This window comes from Jaculus jaculus, chromosome 7 (genome assembly GCF_020740685.1).
Source record: "Jaculus jaculus isolate mJacJac1 chromosome 7, mJacJac1.mat.Y.cur, whole genome shotgun sequence".
In the NCBI taxonomy this organism is placed as follows: domain Eukaryota; kingdom Metazoa; phylum Chordata; class Mammalia; order Rodentia; family Dipodidae; genus Jaculus; species Jaculus jaculus.
In genome coordinates, this window is record NC_059108.1 from 61,942 (window position 1) to 77,422 (window position 15,481).

A 15,481-nucleotide genomic window follows, 5' to 3' on the forward strand; every position below is an offset into this window, starting at 1 on the left:
ATGACCTTAAAAGTGACCCAGTCAGGGCTGGAGAGATGGCCCAGCAATTAAGGCACTTGCCCATTAGGCCTAACAACCCAAGTTTGATTCCCCAGGGCCCACATAAAAGCCAGATGCACAGAGTGGTGCATGAATCTGAAGTTCACTTGCAGCAGCTGGAGGTCCTGGCACACCCATATTCATAGTCTCATTCTCTCTCTCTCTCTGCTGGATGTGGAGGTACACACCTTTAATCCCAGCACTTGGGAGGCTGAGGTAGGAGGATGACTGTGAGTTCAAGTGCAGCCTGAGACTATATAGTGAATTCCAGGCCAGCCTGGGCCAGATTGAGACCCTGGTCGGGGGAGGAGAGGTAAAGAGGAAATTTGAGTGCTCTAGACTGACTACTACACAATCACTTGGGAATATAAGGCAGAACTTAAATCTGAGCACAAGTCCACTAAACCTGGCAGTAAGTGCCATCACCTAATATAGCTCACAAGCTGAGCAGCAGGTCCTATTGATTGGAAACAAGTCAGGGGCCCTCATTCCCAGTCAAACATAGGTTGCAGAGGGCAACAGCTTCCTTCTGTCCCTGTGCCTCCTCCAGGAGGAACTTGGCTATGACATTCTCATCACTACCCAGCTGTGGCTTTGGGAAGGAAAGCCATTTGGAGAGCAAAGGTTAGTATAAATTAGTTTCCTGATTTTTCCTTAGGCAGCAAGCCTTCTACAAGGCCAGGAATTCAGAGCCTTTCAGCCCCGAGTCTATCACTAGAGTTTGGTATCCTGCAGGCCAAACACCCTGGCCTCTCTCTTTTCCCTGCTAAGTATAGTCTAGTGCCCTGTTCTTCCAAATCTTTAAGATCCCTAGAGGCAAATGGAAGCCCAAGTAGAAGGCAACCCTACCTAAGAAGCTACTTTTAAGAAACATCTGGATAGTATAAGGACATTTTCTGGTTTGGAGGGCTATAGGCAAGAAGCCTAAGTCACAGACCCCAATACATGGAAAATGATGTCAGAACCCAAGTGCAGTGCCATTTAGCCCCTGCAAGCAGGGGCATGTTTACCAGACATCAATGCCATAGAAGTAGCTCAGATCAGTTAACACCAACAAGCACAGACAACTTCTGGGAAAACCAGCCTTCTCCCTCTAGCAGTAAGGTATGGGAAAATCTAAGCCTCTGCTTTGCCAAGGAGACCCCAGTCTGCACAGACCAGAGCAGAAATGGGCAAACTGCTAGAGACATACAAGAGCATATTCTATGTCTGAGGTGCAATCAAAGGCCACATGAGGCATGCCAGGGTCTTTCAGAGCCTCTGGCCAAGCACCATGTGTTTTGACAAATACCATTAGGCCAGCTCAAAGACGTTTAACACAAGGAGCCTCCTAGACAAGATGCCACCTAATAAATGTATCACCCCATAATGAGGACTTGCCAGATAGGGACAAGTAGAGAAGTTAGAGCTCTCTACCCGCCCTGGCAACCATGGAGTTCTTTGAGAGAAAGAGACCACTCCTGGTTACATGCTACCCCAACATGAGCAAAAGACCCTCTCTCCAAAAAAAAAAAAAAAAGGAAAAGAAAGAAAGAAAGAAAGAAAGAAAGAAAGAAAGAAAGAAAGAAAGAAAAAGAAAAGAAAAGAAAAGAAAAGAAAAGAAAAGAAAAGAAAAGAAAAGAAAAGAAAAGAAAAGAAAAGAAAAAAAAATGCAGCCCACAATTCAGTAAGTCCTGCATACTACCTCACTAGCTTCCCCTGACCTGGTTCCACTTAGACAAGCCCTCCTGTGCAGCACCCCTTTTAGTCACTAATAGTATAACTCCTTTTCTGGCTCTCCACAGCTTTGTGCTCTTCCAAGGGACTGGCCACAGAGCAGGTTCTCACTAAAGAAAGCTTCAATTTACCTACCCAGCTCCATTTCCTTTGTTTCCCCTTGTACAGTTCTGAATTCTGAGCAAGAATCTGGTTCTAACACTCCATGACCAAGCTACTCAATCTTCTTAATGTCCATTTCCTCTTTGTAACACCAAGACCTTGGTAACCCTATGCCTCTGGCAGTTGACTCCACTTTGCCTTGGTCTCAGAAATTCTACCACCTCTTCTACATAGTGCTTATTCTGTCCCCTGCCTGTCCTGGACACCAGACACAGTCCCCAGGCATCTCTTTGACAAACAATATTCTCAATACATCTTTTGTGCCTGCCCTCTCCTTGGCCCCCCTTTTTAAAAAACTACGTAATAGGGGACAGTGCAAACACAGTACCCCACTACCACAAATTGCAGTTGAGTTTCCTGCATTTTGGGAAACTGCAGGGGTCAGCACATCTGGGGTAAAATAGATAAACCTCACCCTGGGAAAACCACCCCTGCCAGGTATTTTAGATAGTGTAGTGGAGGCTGACCTTGCCTTCTTGATCTTCCTGCCTCCACTGCTGAAGTGCTGGAATTACAGGTGTGTGCCATCACACTTGACCTCATTTTTGCCTTAATGTATACAGCATATACATGGTATAGTCTCCTGCCATATGTGAGCTCCAAGATGTAGGGGGTCCATTTCATATGTCTTTATAATGTCCAAAGTATGGCTGGGTCTCCAGTGCAGGCAGTAAGTGGGTACATAGTTCAAAGGATAAGCTGGGGCATGGCTCAGGGTTCCATACCCAACACTATAACAAGAACTAGAGTTCAGAGGCACTATAATGCAGAGGGCTGCAGCAGACAGGGCTGGGCAAGAAGCAGTTGGGGATACTGGTTTTCTGCTCTTACATGTGCGTTGGACCACAAAGTGACCAAATCACATCCAACAGCCTGACGATATAGAAGGGTAGTTTCCAGAGCTTGAGGTAACTGGACATCCTTCACCACCTGGGCCTGCATAGGTAATTTCCGCAGGCTCTGGGAAGGGCACAACCAAAGGTCTGAATATCAACTCTTCAGGTTACTTGTTCTGTTTCCAACCAAATATATTCACCCACTTCAGCCTGTTTTATAACTGATAAGACGAATTGACCAGAATCTACCTCCTGAAATTGCTCTAAGGATTGAAATGGGGATAAGCAGGGTGCGGGGGTGTACACCTTTGATCACAGCACTCAGAAGGATCACTATCAGTTTGAGGCCAGCCTGGGACTACAGAGTGAGCTCCAGTGAGACCCTGCCTCAGAAAAACATACACACATACATCTGTCATTACGGTACCTGGCATAAAGTCTGCCAGATAAATTACATATACTGGTTCTTTCTAACCAATCTCCAAGAAGGGCAGACTATCCTCCCTCCTCTTGCAGAGGCCCAACAGTTTTGAGGAGAAATGGAATTGCTTGAGAGCCTTTGCAGATGGCCCTCATTTCTATCTAGGGAAGTGCTGAACACACCTCACTTTGTCAGGTAAAGGCCATCTATCATCACAGTGGTTGCTATAGCACTACCTGCCCTCCAAACACATAACCCTTTGCTCATCTCCACTGGGCAGTAAACAAGAGGTCCTGGTTTGGGAGTCACAAAGATGTGTATTCAAGTTTTGCCTCTGTCACTAAGGTAGACTGCCATAACTGGGCAAGTGATAAGCCTGTTTCCTCATTGACAAATAGGGACTGTAATCTCTCCTAAAATTAGGATTAAACAAAATGATTCAAATTAGTCACTTAAAACTGAACCTGACCCATGAGTGCTCAGTGTTATACATATGTTGAAGAAAGGTCTATTTTTAAATGAGTGGTAGCTGTGCCATGTGTATTTGTCTTTCTGGCTGAAACACACAACCCCAAGAGCACAGAGCAGGTGCCGGGAGGGCACCCAACAGAAGGGTGAGGAGGAGCTCCCTCCTGGCATTGATCATGAGCCTGACTCCCAGAGAGGACCCTGTCTGCCTCATGTGCTCCCTCCTCTTGGAAGATGAGGGGCATCTGCTGACACAAGAGGGTCCTCTCAGCTTTGACATGAGGGTAAGTACAGCATGCACTCAGGAAGCAACCTCAATCACCATGTTCCATTGAGTGACACTGGCAAGGAGATGCTGGAGTTGGAAAAGGACATTAAAAATTCATAGCTTTTTTTACTTGGTTACAAAAAAATAACACTCTGTTCAGATCCTTCCTCTTCCTCCTCAGTTTAGACTAGGGCATGTGGGTTGGACTGTGCAGACGGGTGGTTTCTAAAGCTGGAGGCCTCACTTGTATACCTACCCCAACCTCCTCTGCTATGCACAACTCCTAAGTATGAATCCCATGGCTTTACAGACAGGCCCACCTGCTCTACCCTGTCCTGTATTCCTGAAGTCAGCCATGTTCACGTCAACAACCATCTACTGAATGTACCTAGGCCAGGCCTGTGAGGAGTACTTAAGCAGTGAGTAAAACCAGACAGAAGCTGTACTGACATGGGGGTCCCTAAACTAAGTGGGACAGGACCTGGCCAATACAGACATATTCAACCACAGAGAGCAAATTTTAGGACAAATAACATGTTGGTAAAAACTGTAACAGAGCTCGGTGTGGTGGCACACACCTTTAATCCCAGCACTTGGGCGGCAGAGGTAGTAAGATTGCCATGAGTTCAAGGCCACCCTGAGAATACACAGTTAATTCCAGGTTGGCCTGGACCTGAGTGAGACCCTACCTTAAATCAAAATAAATAAATAAATGAATAATTAAAAAAAAAAAACCTACCACAACAGGCATGCCCTCAGAGCAAGCTCAGTGCCAAAACTTTCCTAGACACTATTACCTATTAGCATCTTCCATGCTCATACTATTGTGATAAGGCAGGTGCTGTTATTGCTCCCATTTTACAGACAAGGAAACTGAGGGCTTGAGAGGCAAAAGACCTGCTCAAACCAGTCACATATCCAGAGTGTGATGGTCCTGGAGTTACAGCCAAGTACTGTGGCTTCAGAGGCCCCTTTAAGTACCAGGTTATACTTGGATTTTTTTTTCTTTTTTCCTTTTTTAACTTTTATTTATTTATTTGAGACAAACAGGAAAAACAGAGACAGAATGGTTGTACCAGGGCCTCTAGCCACCACAATCCCCAGATCCATGCACCACCTAATGTATCTGGCTTACATAGGTCCTGGGGAATTGAACCTGGGTCCCTTGACTTTGCAGGCAAGTGCCTTAACCACTAAACCATCTCTCTAGCCCAGGCTGACCTGAAACTCACTCTATAGTCCCAGGCTAGCCTCAAATACACAGTGATCCTCTTACCTCTACCTCTTGAGTGCTGGGATTAAAGGTATGAGCCACCACACCCAGCTTGAACCTGGATTTAATTCATAGTATGAGCTGCAGATTATTCAGCAGGGTTGGAGGAGACACTGAACAAGTGACAGAGGAACAAGTGACAGAAGAAAGGAAGTTTCCACATAGGTAATCCTCAAGTTCTGATCTAAATGAGGAAATATTAAGAATAAAGGAAAGACGTTACAGATTATGGCACAACCTGGGCAAAGGCCCTACAATAGAAGGGGCAGATCCCCACCAAAGAAAGGAAAAGGAATTTTCGGAGTGAGGGGGCTTTAAAAGGTCTAAAAAGTCAGAATGGCTGCAGCTATGTGGAAAAAGAGCCATACAGGCAAAGTTCAATGCACTATGACTAGGAAGAGCATAAGGGACAGATCCAAAGAAAGAGGAATTTGTTGGGCGTGGTGACCCATTCCTTTAATCTCAGCACTGGGGAGGCAGAAGTAGGAGGGATCACCATGAGTTCAAGGACACCCTGGGATTACATAGTGAATTCCAGGTCAGCCTGGGCTACAGCAAGACCCTACCTTGAAGAGGAGTTACCTCCACATAGGAGAAGGGAGAGCAAAAAAGCTATGTCAGAAATGCCTGGCATGACTGAGAAATGCAAAAACAGGTCTCAATTTCACTGGGGTAGTACCAGAGCCCTGTGGGAAAGAATGGCACAGAGTTCTGGGCTTTGCTGCCGTCTTCCAGGGGTAGCACCAACTCTAACCAGCTAGCACAAGGCAGTGGCTATATTTAGCACTTCACCTAGGAACACTCAATGCATTCTCTTGCCTGACAAATGCTTACTTGTAGGTTCCATTAGATATTGCATGGAAGGAAGCTAAAGAGACAAAGAATATACATTCTGCAATGTAAGAACAAGTGTGCCATAAATGTTACACACAGCTTCTTACTATTCACACATTATTAATTCTTCAACCTCCAACCTCATGACCATGTCATTCTACTGAACAGTTGAGAAAACAAGCAGGTGAAGTTAAGCTAAGATTGTGCTCAATGTCACACTAACAGGCAAGAGCACTCATGATGTCAAAGTAGGCCACAGAGACTGGTGTAGTATACCTCACCTTGGAGAGCCCAATGCAGCCCTGAGAAAAGCAAAGTCTTCCAAGGGTGGCTATGCTATTTCCAGCCTGTCCTGGGTACCCTGTGAAGGAAGTGATCCCTGATCCTTGGCCTACCTAAAGAGGAAGGATGTTGGCTGTGTGCTTTTGAAAACACTCATGGAATCACATTTAGACAAGGCTGCAGAACCTGTCCTGCAGCAGAAAGACTGCTGGAGCATTCTCTGGTTGCTAGGAGCTGGGGTATGAGGGTAAAGGGCAGGAGGAAAGAAAAAGAAGCTGTAGGCTCCTGGATCCAGGTGTTGAGACCTGTGGTGAACTGGGTAAGCCTCCTTGGGGGCCAGTGATAGTGATTTCTGCTTTGTCACTCTAGGTGTTGGGGGTGGGGGACAGGCCTGGCATCACTGATCATAAAGCCCTTCCAGTGTCACAGGGGCCCCACCCATCCACCAGGATGTGGAACAGCCGGGTGAATGAATGATGGACATTGTTCTGGGAGATGACCTAAGCAGGCAGGAATGTGGCAGTAATAAGCTTTCGTGAGCCATTTATGGATGATCACACCTCCCTCTAACCCAAAGCGTTCAGAAACCCTCTGAGCTATGAGTAAGAAGCAGGGAGGGTACTAGGTCAGCCGAGAAGGAAACTGTACCTTCCATTTTAATTCCTGGTTTCTTGTTACAAAACATGTTCTTGATACTAAAAGACTGGTGTGGAGGGGATTGTTCATTGGAAGTATAAGACAAGGAGTCTCTTGCGATGTGAGCCTAGGCCTTCTCAAACAGGCTGGACTGCCATAGTATCCTGAGGCTGAAGCATACATGCTGGTCTTGACTGGAAGAGACAAAGGAGCAGGGCCCAGAGTTCTCTGCCTCAACACACCCAAGAGACACATGTGGATTCCATCAATTCCTCACTTGACAAGATTGGGGGAAGGGAGAACAGTTCAATACCTCATGACACACACCCCTTCTGCTGTGTGCACAGCAGCTCCCCCCGCCCCCCCCCCCCGCGCCCCGCATCACTGTCTGCCCCCTAAGGACTGGCCTGCACTTAACTTTACCCAGGCCTACAGCAAGCTCCCCTAGGAAACAAAGGAGGAGGCCAGGTAGTACCCTGGAGTTTAGAGAGTTTCAAACCTGATTTCTGAAATACCGTGTTGGGTCTGCCACTCCACTGGAGCATCGGCTGCTTTGAAGGGGAGGACATCATGCCATTTCCTGAATTTCCACCTTGCCTACTGTGGCTTCTGATGATACCCATGGCTCCTGCTTCCCCAGGTCCTCAGAAGGGATATCCAGGACTTGGACACAGGGGAAGGACAGCTATTTATTTTTAGGGTAGTAAACCAACCTTATTACCCATCTGTAAGGCTACTGCTAGGCCTCAGTTCAGGCTGGTTCCAGCGGGACATCTTTTCAGTTCCTGAAAGCAGAGAACACTCCTGGGACCCTGGGCCTCATCACCAATTATAAAGACGCTTTCAGGTCTAATGGCTCAGCCTTCTAGAATTTAGGTTACCAGCTACCCAGGCAAAGAAGTGATAGCCCTGACCAATCTATAGAGACTCTGAACAGTTAATAAGATTGTACCTGTGAGCAGTGTTTTGAAGACCCATTGGCTCTATCAGATCCCAAAGGGGATAAAAACCAGAGACCAGGCAGAGAGAAAACACAGCAAATGAACAGGTCATGTGATTAAAGTCACACATGAGAAGGGTGCAGAAACATGAGACACAGATAGTGGGCTTGCACCACAGCTAACCTAGGCTGTTGTTACTGTGGTCTAAGGACATAGGCCAGGGGCAAAACAGGCAAGCTATGCCTGACCCATGAGCACACGGCCCAACTTTAAAGCAATTACAGTGAAATATGGAATGTTCCTACATTCTGGCCTGAAGTTGCCTTACTGGGAATTTTTTTAGTCTACATGAAAATTCTCTGACTTCACAGTTGGAAGAGAGGTATAAATACTGCAGAGTACAGTGGTGAGCATTCCAAAGGCCATAGGTGTCCATGCAGGAACCAACTCTTCACTCCATACCCCTCCCTGCAACCAGGACCCCAGTTTCTGGACAATGCCCTGTGAGGTACATGAATGGACTTTGGAGTGCAAACATTCTTCATGAGAAATACTAGCCTAAGCATTTTGCTTTATCCACGACACTTATCCAAAAGTATGCTCAGCAGTTAAAAGCACTGGCTTGCAAAGTCTGCCAGCCTGGGTTCAATCCCCCAGCATCCAGGGAAAGCTAGACACAAAAAGTGCCACAGCATCTGGTACACAAACACACACACAAATAAGTAAAAATTGTTAAAAAGAGGGCTGGAAAGGCAGGTGTGGTGGCTCATGCCTTTAATCCCAGCACCCGGGAGGCAGAGGTAGGAGGATCACGGTGAGTTCGAGGCCACCCTGAGACTACATAGTGAATTTCAGGTCAGTCTGAACCAAAGTGAGACCTTCCCTCAAAAAGAGAAAGGGGGGGGGGAGGGAGGGAGGGAGGGAGGGAGGGAGGGAGGGAAGTGGGGGCAGGGCTGGAGAGATGGCTTAGCAGTTAAGGCACATACTGAGGCAAAGCCAAAGAACTCAGGTTCAGTTCCCTAGTACCATGTAAAGCCAGATGCACAATGTGGCCCATGCGTCTGGAAGTTCATTTGCAGTGGTTAGAGGCCCTGGTACGCCTATCCTGTATCTGCCACCCCATAAATAAATAAAATATTTGAAAAAAGAAAGTATGCTATCTGTTCACATGTAGTCTCCCTCCCAACAGTTAACATGAGCTCCGTAAGAGGGGGGTTCCTGCTTATCCCAGAATCTTATTGGCAGAAATAGTGCCTTGCATAAAATAGGTGCTCAGTAAGTCCTAGAATGACAAAATATGATTGGGGCTTCTTAGACCCAGTCATTTAGGATTTTATGGTTGGTTTGGTTAAAACAAGGGCTATATAGCACAGGGGACTGGCTTTGAACTCACAATTCCCCTACCCTAGCCTCCCAAATGCAGGAATCGCAGGAATAAACCAACACCTGGTTGGGCTTCATGGTTTCTATTCCTATTTGATATTGAAGAGGCTCCTCATTTAGGAGTAAAATTGCTTGCTTTCAAAGTCACAAAAAATAGTCCTGGAAGTATAGACATTCAATAAGCAAGCCAGGGGACAAATGCTCTGGTTTGCACTCTAGTGAAAGAATAGAGCCCTCTCCACTCTGGCTTCGTTAACCTCCAGACTTGTAGAGACACTAGATTAAGCAGAATGGGACCAGGAACATAGATACTAGTAGGTGGCTAAAAAGATTTGGGCTGAGCAGCTAACAATCTGCTTCCCCCAGATGTCAACCTGCCTCAAAGCAAAAAACAAGCGCTCTTCTAGGTCATCCTCAGCTACACTGAGAGCTTCAAGGCTAGCCAGACAGTCCCACAATGAAAAATCAAAGACTAGCCAGATATGGTGGTGCATGCTTTTAATCCCAGCACTTGAGAGGCAGAGGTAGGAAGATTGCTGTGCATTCGAGGCCAGCCTGAGACTACATCGTAGTCATAAGCCCTAGGAGTGTAATGTCTGCTGCTGTCTGGCTAAATGTATAAAGTATGCTTATCAAACTGCCCAATAAGCACTTCTCTTAATGTTCATACCCTTATATTAATGTTACTCTCACTTTTGGTAGAGAATCTTCCCTTTTCAGATGGCAGTTACCTTAGGATGTCACAGAAGGCACCATGGTGCTGAGAAGAAGTAACAGAGGAGTGCTCAGCACTGAAATATCTCAATCGCACCTTCCATGGCTCAGGGTCTATTACGGAAGTGGTGGCGGAAAGAATGTAAGAGCCAAAAGAAGGGTAAGACTCCTTACAACGTGCTCCTTCAGACACAAATGGCCTGAATATCCATGACTTCACAGTCCCTGATACTACCTACCCTACACAAGACCATCATAATAGGAAGAAAAGATCATGACATCAAAATAAAAGAGAGACTGATTGGGAAGAGGAGAAGATATGATGGAGAATGGAGTTTCAAAGGTGAAAGTAAGTAAGGGGAAGAGGGAATCAGCATGGGATATTGTTTACAATTATGGAAGTTATTAATTAAAAATATTTTAATAGGTTGATATTGTATATATGTAAGTACAATGATTGAGATGGGGAGGTAATAGGATAGAGAATGGAATTTCAAAGGGGAAAGTGTGGGGGGGGGAGGGAATTACCATGGGATATTTTCTTATAATCATGGAAAATGTTAATAAAAAATAAATAAAAAAATTAAAATTTGAAGTGTGCAGCTTTAGAAAACAAACTTCATTTCTCTAAGCTTCAGCTGTCTCCTTTTAAATATTCATTTTTTAAGTATTTTATTTTTTTATTTACTTGAGAGAGATACAGAAATAAGCACGTAGATAGTGAGAGACAGAGAGAGAAAAGGTGCACCAGGGCACCCAGCCATGGCAAATGAACTTCAGATGCAGGCATCCCTTGTGCATCTGGCTTAACATGGGTCCTGGGAAGTCAAACCTAGGTCCTTAAGTTTCACAGACAAGTGCCTTAACCGTTAGGCCATCTCTCCAGCCCAGCTGTTTCCTTTTTGTTTGTTTTGTTTTTCTTTGTTTTTCGAGGTAGGGTCTCACTTGAGCTCAGGCTGACCTGGAATTCACTACGTAGTCAGGGTGGCCATGAACTCTTCGATCCTCCTACCTGTGCCTCCCAACTGCTGGGGTTAAAGGCATGCTCCACCATACCTGGCCCAGCTGTCTCCTTTTAAATGAGGTTAACATACATGTTGTAAGCGTAAACATAAAAAAAAAAAAAAAAAGACAAATGTAGCGGGGCATGGTGAAGCACAGAAGGCAGAGGTAGGAGGATACCATGAGTTTGAGGCCACCCTGAATTCCAGGTCAGCCTGAGCTCGAGTGGGACCCTACCTTGAAAAAGAAAACAAAACAAAAAGACAAATGTGAGACACACAACTTTAATTCCAGTACTTGAACAGAAACAGACAGGAGGGTCAGGAGTCCAAGGCCAGAGGTACATAGCAAGTTTGAGGCCAGCCTGGGCTACATGAGACCCTGTCTCACAAAACAAGAAATATGGGCTGAAAAGATGGCTTGGGGCTGGAGAGATGGCTCAGCAGTTAAGCACTTGCATGTGAAGCCTAAGGACCCCGGTTTGAGGCTCAATTCCCCAGGATCCAAGTTAGCCAGATGCACAAGGGGGTACACGCATCTAGAATTTGTTTGCAGTGGCTGGAGGCCCTGGTGTGCCATTCTCTCTCTCTCTCTTTCTCTGCCTATTTCTCTCTCTGTCTCTCTCAAATAAATTAAAGTAGACCAAAAAAATTTTTTAAGTATGCTGTCCACTTAAAAAAAAAAAAAAAGATGGTTAAGCAGTTAAGGCATTTGCCTGAAAAGCTTAATGACCTGGGTTTGATTCCCCAGTGCCCACATAAAGCCAGATGCTCAGTGACACATGCATCTGGAATTTGTTTGCAATTGCTAGAGGCCCTGGAGTGCCCACGTTTGTTTGTTCTCGTTCTCATTCTCTCTCTGCAAATTAATAAATAAAATACTAAAACAACAACAAAAAAAAAAAACATGGAAGAGTCAGAGATCATTAGTACACCATTTCTGTTCTGGAAGATGCCATTCTTCAGTATTTCCACTGCAGCTGAAGGCAAGTCTTTCTAGGTCCTGCCAAGTTGCTGATTGCCCTCTAGTGACTGACACAGAGTAGATGTTCCCCCAATCTTCCCTTCCTTGTCTAGCCTCTGAAATATCAAAGTGATACTTGGCATCACGGCGCAAGTTTGTAATCCTGGCACTTGGGAAATGGAGGCAGGAATGTCAGGAGTTCAATGTTATCCTCAGCCACACAGTCAGCATTTAGGCAGCCTGAGCTACATAAGACCTTGCATCAACAACAACAAAATGCTGGGCATGGTGGCACACACTTTTAATCCCAGCACTAGGGAGGCAAAGGTAGGATGATTGCTATGAGTTCAAGGCCATCTTGGGACTACAGAGTGAGTGCCAGGACAGCCTGGGCTAGAGTGAGACGGAGTGCAGCTGGGGGCAGGGGAGGGGCAGAACAAAGAAAAGGGTTAGAATAAATGAAATAAAAACAACATAAGAAAAGTAATTATAATGATCAGATCTGGTTCTTCTTGCTTCCCAGTACTTAGGAGGCTGAGGCAAGGAGGATCCAACTTCCAGACCAACCTGGGCTACAGAGGTTCAATCTCTAAAAACTCACAAAAAGCCTTCAAATCCAGTAGTTTACACCTTGGATGTGAAGAATTCCCTAGGAGAGTTCCTTCCCTTCTCTCTCCTCTCTATTTTGCTAGATCATAGGTATGCCTGTACTCTTTAAAGCATATGCAGTGTGCAGAGTCAGTATCATTTTTGAAAACTTGTTTGTTGCATGTGTTGTTGTTGTTGTTTTAAGGCAGGGTCTGTCCCTAATCCAGGCTGACCTGGAACTCACTCTGTAGTATATAGGCTGGCTTCAACCTCACAGCAATTCTATCACAGCCTCCTGAGTGCTAGGATTAAAGGTGTCAGCCATCATGTATCACTTTTGGGGGATATAATTCACATAGAAAAATATTCAACCTTTAAAAATCCCATGAGTTTGAGTATGTTCACAAGGTTGTGCAATTATCCATATCTACTTTCAGGACATTCCCATAACTTCAAAACTGTTGGCAGTTACTCCTATTTTCTATGTCTGTGGATTTGCCTACTCTGGACATTCCACAAAAACACAGTATACAGCCTTCCAATTATAGCCTCTTTTACTTAGGATGTTTTCAAGGTTCTTTCGTATTGAGTCTTATCAGCACTTCAATTATATATATTTAAAAATACATTCTTTGGGGGGGGCGGTATATTTATAATCATGGAAAATGTTAATAAAAAAATTGAGAAAAAAATAAAAATACATTCTTGTTGTTCCTACCTCTTGGCTATTATGAATAGTGCTGCTATAAATACTTTAAATACTTTGTGTAAAAAAGTACAAATTACTGGGCTGCAGAGATGGCTTAGTGGTTAAACACTTGCCTGTGAAGCCCAAGGATCCTGGTTCGAGGCTTGACTCCCCAGGACCCACACTAGCCAGATGCACAAGGGGGTACACGCGTCTGGAGTTCATTTGCTGTGGCTGGAGGCCCTGGTGCGCCCATTATCTATCTATCTCTATCAGCCTCTTTCTCTCTCTGTCACTCTCAAATAAATAAATTTTTTTAAAAAGTTCCAATTTCTTTATTCTTTTTTTTTTTTTTTTTTGAGGTAGGGTCTCACTCTACCCAGGCTGACCTGGAATTCATTATGTAGTCTCAGGGTGGCCTCAAACTCATGGTGATCCTCCTATCTCTGCTTCCCAAGTGCTGAAATTAAAGGCGTGGGCCACCACGCCCTCTAGTTTCAACTTCTTTGTGTATATTCATGAGAGTGGAATTGTTGGATCATACAACAACTCTACTACTTAAACCATTTGTAGAACTGTCAGACTGTTTTCCAAAGAGGATGTAACATTTTACATTTCTACCAGCAATGTAAGTGTTCCAATTTCTCCATGTCCTTACCAAAACTGGCTTTTTTATTTAATTACAGTAGATGTTAATTAGTATCTCTCTAAAGGTATACACCACCACATCCAACTTCTTCTAAGATTTTTATATAGCTTTGGTTCTTGCACTAAGATTTTTGACCCACTGGTATGTGATGAAGTAGAGGTTCAACTCCAGTCTGTGCAAGGGGTGTCCAACTGTCTAGTTAAGAAAAATATTTTTAGGGCTGGAGAGATGGCTTAATGGTTAAGCACTTGCCTGTGAAGCCTGAGGGCTCTGGTTTGAGGCTCGATTCCTCAGGACCCATGTAAGCCAGATGCACAAGGTGGCACATGCATCTGGAGTTCATTTGCAGTAGCTGGAGGCCCTGGTGTGCCAATTCTCTCCCTATCTGCCTCTTTCTGTCACTCTCAAATAAAAAAATTAATTAAATAAGCAAAAAAATTTTTTAATAGTTTCCATTTATCTATTTGCAAGCAGAGATACAAAAGAGAAAGCAAGAATGGGCACACCAGGGACTCCAGCCACTGCAAACAGACTGCAAATGCACACCCCTTTGTGCATCTGGCTTTATGTGAGTACTGGGTCTTTAGGCTTTGCAGGTAAGCACCTTAACTGCTGAGCCATCTCTCCAGCCCAAAAAAAGACTATTCTTTTATCCTATTGAACTGTCTTGCATCCTTGCTTAAAGGCCAATTGTCAGTAGATATATGGGACTTGGAGAGCTCTTAAAGAATGTCAGAATTTTTCCAAAGGTCAAATGGGTCAGATTCTCTATAGGTGGATCCTTGACAATCCCATTTACAAAACTCATCAGGTGATACTCACATGAAGGTGTAGTTGAGAAATGTCACCTTTACTTCCCTCATTGTAAATAGGTGGGGTTTGAGGCTCAGGGAGAACCAGAGAGGCCTTCACAATGGATTTGTCAAACTGGGTTGGACCCTTGTAGGTAAAGGAAACTCAAGAATATCAGGGGGCAGACAAGGGAAGATCTTCTTAACTATGCCTGCCTCTTGTCACCCAACTTTTTCAGAGCTATCCCATACTTGAGAAACCAACAAAGCAATCCAAAACTTTCAGATTACATGCTACAGAACTGGGTTCTCGTCCTCAAGGGGAAGTACTTGCCCTCCCCTCACAAAGTCCACCTGCACAGGAAGACAGGGTCTGAAATAAAGCCAGGTGGGTCAGACAAAGAAGAGGGAGGAAGCAAATTGAACCCTCGCTAGAGCTTTCCAGCAGGAAAAGATGGGTGAGGCCTACTTATATAGCTATTCTCAAAATAGGAAACTTTCACTCCTAAAAGACAATTTTAAAATTAGGGCAGCAGCAAAGACTGAGGCTGGGACTGGGCTGCCTCCACTTTGCCTCTGCCTCCTCTGGCCACATCTGGCACTCTCCTGTAAAAAGAATGGTACTCTGGTCCCTTCTTCACCTGAAAAAAGGAGAGCTTGAGGGTCAAAAAGCCCATTTAATTTCAATGCTTGTAGCTGAGCTCAGGTTTCCAGTTGGGGGACTAATATTTTCTAGTTTAAACTTTGATCCTTCAAAATGATAGCCAAGCCAGACAATTTTGACCTGGAGATTGTATGGCTTGGAATCCTTACAGGTGCCTGCGGCC

At 44.8% G+C, this 15,481-nt stretch overlaps 1 protein-coding gene and 1 pseudogene across 5 annotated transcripts in view; both read right to left on the reverse strand.

Annotated features, from left to right (window-relative positions):
• Actn4 (actinin alpha 4) overlaps nt 1-15,481 on the reverse strand; it is a 93,062-nt gene that overhangs the window by 29,323 nt on the left and 48,258 nt on the right. The gene's annotated exons all lie outside the window — the stretch shown is intronic.
• On the reverse strand, nt 2,222-2,363 carry LOC123462684 (annotated as a pseudogene).